The 6000-nt window shown below is 40.0% G+C and overlaps 1 protein-coding gene and 1 long non-coding RNA gene across 4 annotated transcripts in view; one reads left to right on the top strand and one right to left on the bottom strand.

The window, feature by feature from the left end:
- LOC129863911 (TNF receptor-associated factor 2-like) overlaps positions 1 to 1829 on the bottom strand; it is a 31147-nt gene extending 29318 nt beyond the window's left edge. Inside the window, exon 1 of one of the 2 annotated variants that reach the window (XM_055936319.1) lies at positions 1744 to 1829. The gene's annotated coding sequence lies outside the window, so the exon portion shown is untranslated. Of the gene's footprint in view, positions 1 to 1486; positions 1574 to 1743 lie in introns of those variants that run through there. The other variant, XM_055936320.1, reaches the window with a different exon arrangement.
- A 22-nt stretch (positions 1830 to 1851) lies between these two features.
- Positions 1852 to 5588, top strand: LOC129863914 (uncharacterized). 2 transcript variants are annotated; one of them, XR_008761030.1, is made up of 3 exons: positions 1853 to 2016; positions 2265 to 2623; positions 2821 to 5588. It is a non-coding gene; the product is annotated as an uncharacterized LOC129863914 (long non-coding RNA). The 2 variants fall into 2 exon arrangements; XR_008761029.1 differs by having other exon boundaries at positions 1852 to 2016; positions 2265 to 5588.
- Positions 5589 to 6000: the final 412 nt, after the last annotated feature.

The raw sequence follows: 6000 nt of genomic DNA on the forward strand, positions 1-6000 counted from the left end.
ATGATAGTTTCCAGATTTGACCATATTAATGACCAAAGGCTCATATTTCTGTGTTTATTATATTATAATTAAGTCTATGATTTGATATTTGATAGAGCAGTCTGACTGAGCGGTGGTAGGCAGCAGCAGGCATGTAAGCATTCATTTAAACATCACTGTACTGCGTTTGCCAGCAGCTCTTAGCAATGCTTGAAGCACAGCGCTGTTTATGACTTCAAGCCTATCAACTCCAGAGATTAGGCTGGCAATACTAAAGTGCCTATAAGAACATCCAATAGTCAAAGCTATATGAAATACAAATGGTATAGAGAAATAGTCGAAGCGTCATAGTTCCTATAATAACTACAACCTAAAACATCTTAACTGGGAATATTGAAGAACTGGGAATATTGAACCACCAGCTTTCATATGTTCTCATGTTCTGAGCAAGGAACTTAAACGTTAGCTTTTTTATATGGCAAATATTGCACTTTAACTTTCTTCTCCAACACTGTGTTTTTGCATTATTTAAACCAAATTGAACATGTTTCATTATTTATTTGAGACTAAATAATGTTATTTATGTATTATATTAAGTTAAAATAAAAGTGTTCATTGTTCATTCAGTATTGTTGTCATTATTACAAATATATCTATAAAAATTGCCCGATTAATCGGTATCGGCTTTTTTTGTTCTCCAATAATCGGTATCGGCATTGAAAAATCATAATCGGTCGACCTCTAGAATGGACAGATTGAACTGACTCTTAATCCTTTTAGTCTCAGAGAGAGAGGATTCTTGTAATAGTTTGAAATTGTAAAGTGAAGTCACTTCAAGAGAAAGAGAAAAGAGATTTAAAAGGTGATGTTGTTACACAAGTAAATGAGTAGTGCTTGAAATTGTATATGCCTTTCCACAGACCTTTAAACATAATAATTAATGGCTGGGTTCCTTTTTGTTTGTTTTTGCTGTTCTCCAAATAGTATTTTTTAGTCTTTAAAACTGCAATATGTAACTTTCTGGGTTACCTGATCAAATTCACATATAAATGTTATAGATCTGTCTTTCTCATTGAAAGCCAGTCTAAGACATGGTAGATATGTTCTATGTGCTCTATTCCTATGCTTCCATTCTTAAGTATTGTTTTCTCAATCTTTTACTTTCAGTTTTGTATACAAGCTTCAAATAACTGAACATACAATATTCTTGGTTATGGTAAATATATTTCACTGTGGTTTAGATGGTACAATGATGCTCTACACAATTACTGCTTGTTTTGTCACAAAAACTGAAATTAGGCAAACTATTTTATCAACCAGTAAATGGCAGAGCGATTTCTGCATATTGCACCTTTAATACATTGTGTAGCAATGCAGTAAATGAGCTCCAGCTTCAACGTCCAACTGCCCCTCCCAGGCAATTTGAGAAATCTAACTGAAACAATGTTCTTGTTTTGACAACTGCAAACGCACGCTGATCCAGAAAACTACTTTAAACTGCATGTACCGTAGAGATGCAGCCAAGGTACAGAAAACATTTTCTAAGTAGGTCTCTCCATTTCCTTTTTTTCCCTGCCAGTGGACATCTTGCTCAACTGTCGTACTACCGTAGGCTTAGCTATGGAGCCATGCATTTACGGCATAACGTTGACTTTCTTCTCAGCAGTGCACTACCTGCATACTGAAAAGGTTTTCGGGTTGAGCGAGCCCCAATATCATGACCATTCATCCAAGCTACAAAAAATAAGGAAGTGTTGTACTTACCAAATTAAGGCCCAATGTACTACAGCTTTTTGTGCTGTACTTTTTCTGTTGCAGCCCACGTGACCTATTACGGTGACTGTACACTAGATAGCAGTAAGTTGCTGCGTACGGCTTAGGCCGCCCATTGTGACTCGCTTGTAGGCGTGTTATATGAAGGTCTGGTTATGAAATGGGTACATAGTTCAATAGTAATATCCTCTAAAACGCTCTGGTGGCAAACAAACTTTACTGCCCTGTTTTCAATTGTCCACATGGCTGGGAGAACCTGTTCAAGTAAGTAAATAGATTTCGAAAACGACATATTATTAGCTAACTAACTACAGTGCAGGCTAACTCATGAGCTGCTAAATGAGCTAACGTTAGCTAACTTAGTTGGCTAGCTAGCTGTCTAGCCAACTTCAAATACTGTATAGATAGCTAGCTAAGTGAATTAAATATCACCATCTACCTAACTTCCTATTAGTTAGCTATCTTGATGTGTTTTTTTTACAGTGATAAACAAACTCCAAATGCATTTGTAGGTAACGTTGGCTAGCTAACAGCCATGGAGGAGGGTGATAGGATAGCAGCCCCAACTGTCAGTGAGAGAGTAAGTTATTCTGGATAGGGCAGGTACTTTTGTTTAGTTCCTGTCCCTAGAAGTGAGGATGGAGATAATAGTAACATAATAGTAACAGACTATAATGAAGTCTGTTTCTTGTGAGGTTTTCTGTCCTCAAATAAAGAGAGCTATGAAACCTGTCTACATATGAAGAGGTCCTAATGGAGAGCAGTGGTTCTCAGTCCTGGTCCTGGGGACTCAAAGGGGTGCACATTTTTGTTTTTGCCTTAGCACTGCACAGCTGATTCAAATGGTCAACTCATCATCACGCTTCAAGTGGTATTTATGTATTCATTTGTGATGCTATCCTTAATATGATCCTGTTATTGTCACATGCTACACATGCACATATGTGTGCCCATGCATCTATCATTCCAATGTTATCATGATTTGTTATCAGGAATATTATACTTTAGTAATCCACAATGACTTGGTGATGTAAAAGTCTAATTACATTGTCTTCCATATTCCTACAGATGCCTTGTAACTGGAGATTCCTTCAAAACGATTGCCTACAGTTACTGTGTAGGGCACTGCAAGGTTGGGTGACCAGGGCCATCTAGGACTGCCTCCTGGAGGAATTCAGGTGTGTGAAGGCTACCTGTGTCCTGCATAACTTGGCCAGGTCGCAGTTGCAAATGAGAACTTGTTCTCAACTAGCCTACCTGGTTAAATAAAGGTGAAATAAAAAATAACTTTGGGGCGGCAGGTAGCATAGTGGTTAGAGCATTGGGCCAGTAACCGAAAGGTTGCTAGATCAAATCCCTGAGCTGACAAGGTAAAAATCTGTCATTCTGCCCCTGAACAAGGCAGTTAACCCACTGTTAACTAGCCCTTCTTACATCAGCTGATATATCAAAGTGCTGTACAGAAACCCAGCCACCCTAGGCCGTCATTGTAAATAATTTTGTTCTTAACTGGCTTGCCTAGTTAAATAACAAAATAACTTCATGAGGATGGACACAAGGCTCTGCAGGATGTTTCAAGGATGGGGTCCAGCAACGCAGCAAGAGGGAGATCTTCACCTCCTACTTCTTCGAAGAGGGTGTTGTTCCCTGGCTATGCACAAACCATAGACTATGCACAACCAAATGCTCTTTTAAGAGTCATTCACATTGCAATAAGAGTGTTCTTCCATTTCCATTACTTACTGCAGTTATTCAATTCCCAGTTTCTCTCACTTTGATTTCTACTTCTCAGGTGAGGGTGCTGTTTAGGTAGGGGTGTGATGTCTGTACAAAAATAAAACAGGTCATTTTAAATCACTCATATTGAAAACATGTAGAACAATTAGACACCCTATAACCCACATCTACACACTCATGTATCAATCTGATTGATGGATTGTGTTGCTCAGGTGTATAACTGGCTCCTTCCACCTTCAAAGAATAGGCAAGAGGGCCAACCATGGAGAATAGTAAGACAATTCATTGTTTCTATAACTACGCTATATTGTTTGTCCTCGTGTGTCCGTTCATGTTTTTCAGCATAAAGTACTCAGCAGCCACTTTGTGTGGTGTGGACACCAGGTGAGGCCACACACAGATTATTGTTCAACAAATCAATTGTATTTATATAGCCCTTACATCAGCTGATATATCAAAGTGCTGTATAGAAACCCAGCCTTAAACCCCAAACAGCAAGCAATGCAGGTGTAGAAGCACGGCAGCTAGGAAAAACTCCCTAGAAAGGCCAAAACTTAGGAAGAAACCTAGAGAGGAACCAGGCTATGAGGGGTGGCCAGTCCTCTTCTGGCTGTGCCGGGTGGAGATTATAACAGAACATGGCCAAGATGTTCAAATGTTCATAAATGACCAGCATGGTCAAATAATAATAATCACAGTAGTTGTCGAGGGTGCAACAAGTCAGCACCTCAGGAGTAAATGTCAGTTGGCTTTTCATAGCCAATCATTGAGAGTATCTCTACCGCTCCTGCTGTCTCTATAGAGAGTTGAAAACAGCAGGTCTGGGACAGGTAGCACGTCCGGTGAACAGGTCAGGGTTCCATAGCCGCAGGCAGAACAGTTGAAACTGGAGCAGCAGCACGGCCAGGTGGACTGGAGGAGCAAGGAGTCATCATGCCAGGTAGTCCTGAGGCATGGTCCTAGGGCTCAGGTCCTCCGAGAGAAAGAATTAGAGAGAGCATACTTAAATTCACACAGGACACCGGATAAGACAGGAGAAATACTCCAGATATAACAGACTGACCCTATTCCCCCGACACAAACTACTGCAGCATGAATACTGGAGGCTGAGACAGGAGTCAGGAGACACTGTGGTCCCATCTGATGATAACCCCGGACAGGGCCAAACAGGCAGGATATGACCCCACCGACTTTGCCAGAGCACAGCCCCCACACCACTAGAGGGATATCTTCAACCACCAACTTACCATCCTGAGACAAGGCCGAGTATAGCCCACAAAGATCTCTCTCTCTTTCACTTCGTCCCTTTCTCCTCTTCTCCATCTGCATCTCCTCTTCTCCTGCATCTGAACTGGCTGCATAGAATTGTAATTAGTGATTAATGTTTTACGGACTCCTGAGAGAACCAGCAAACCAGGCTGTAGTCTTGTGAAACAGTGGATGTGAAGAATCTAGCTAGCTGAAGCATTTACTGCAAAGTTTTATGTATAATTTTGGCTTGCTGATATTTTCCATGCAATGCAGCTAACTATTTTCTTGCTTGTTGTGTAGTGGAGGATAAAAAATACCACAGGCATACAGGATGTATAGCTAGCTATGTAGCCGATCTGTGTAGGGAACCTTAAATATTAGGTCAGAACCTAGCTATCATAGCCGGTTGTATCGACTTAAAACATTAATGACACTAATGAAGCCTTTGGATTGAGTATAATATAACTTTATTGTGCCAAAGATGCAAGTTGTAAATACATGTTATTACCAAGCATTAGATCCCCACATTGTAGCCTGTACATTGAATATATTCACTGATCATTTACTCTACCTTGGCAAATAAAGGTGCAGTTCATGTATGAATGTGTTGGAGACATTCTTTTTCAGTCATATCCAATACCAGGCGTATCAAACTCCAGTCTTTGAATGATGCTGTATCTACCTGCATGTATGTATTACAATTATACACTTTAAAAGTGTTTACCAATCCTGGTCCTGGGACATCAATGGTTACATACTGTAACTATGCAAGACTAGAAATATGATTTAACTAGTTAAAGATTGATTTGTAATTCATATATACAGAATAAAATAAACAGTACACTAAACTTCTATGCGTCGTGTAAATACTCTAAAACCTGTTCATCTCAATATCTAATTTCCTTCATCTGCACTGATCTGAGGACACAGGATAGGTGTAGTATTTAATCAAATGAGAGACTTACTTTCAACCAGCAGAGAATGTGAAACACTTTATTGAAAGAAGTACTGCAATGCACATCTGGTGTTCATTATAAAAAGAGAAAGAAGGGAGGTGTAAAAGACAAAGGGACAGTGGTAAGAAGTGAGGAGCAGGGAAGACAGCATATGATTAATGAATTACAGTGCTACTAAACTTAATATTCTCTCAGTTCATCACAATTACATGGTGTCTACTAACCAGCCTTGGGCCCCCAGTTGGCCCAAAGGTTATCTTCAGAGCAGGTGAGGTGGTGATGACGGGACTGGGGGGTTGGCAAC

Source organism: Salvelinus fontinalis, chromosome 10 (assembly GCF_029448725.1).
Source record: "Salvelinus fontinalis isolate EN_2023a chromosome 10, ASM2944872v1, whole genome shotgun sequence".
In the NCBI taxonomy this organism is placed as follows: Eukaryota; Metazoa; Chordata; class Actinopteri; order Salmoniformes; family Salmonidae; genus Salvelinus; species Salvelinus fontinalis.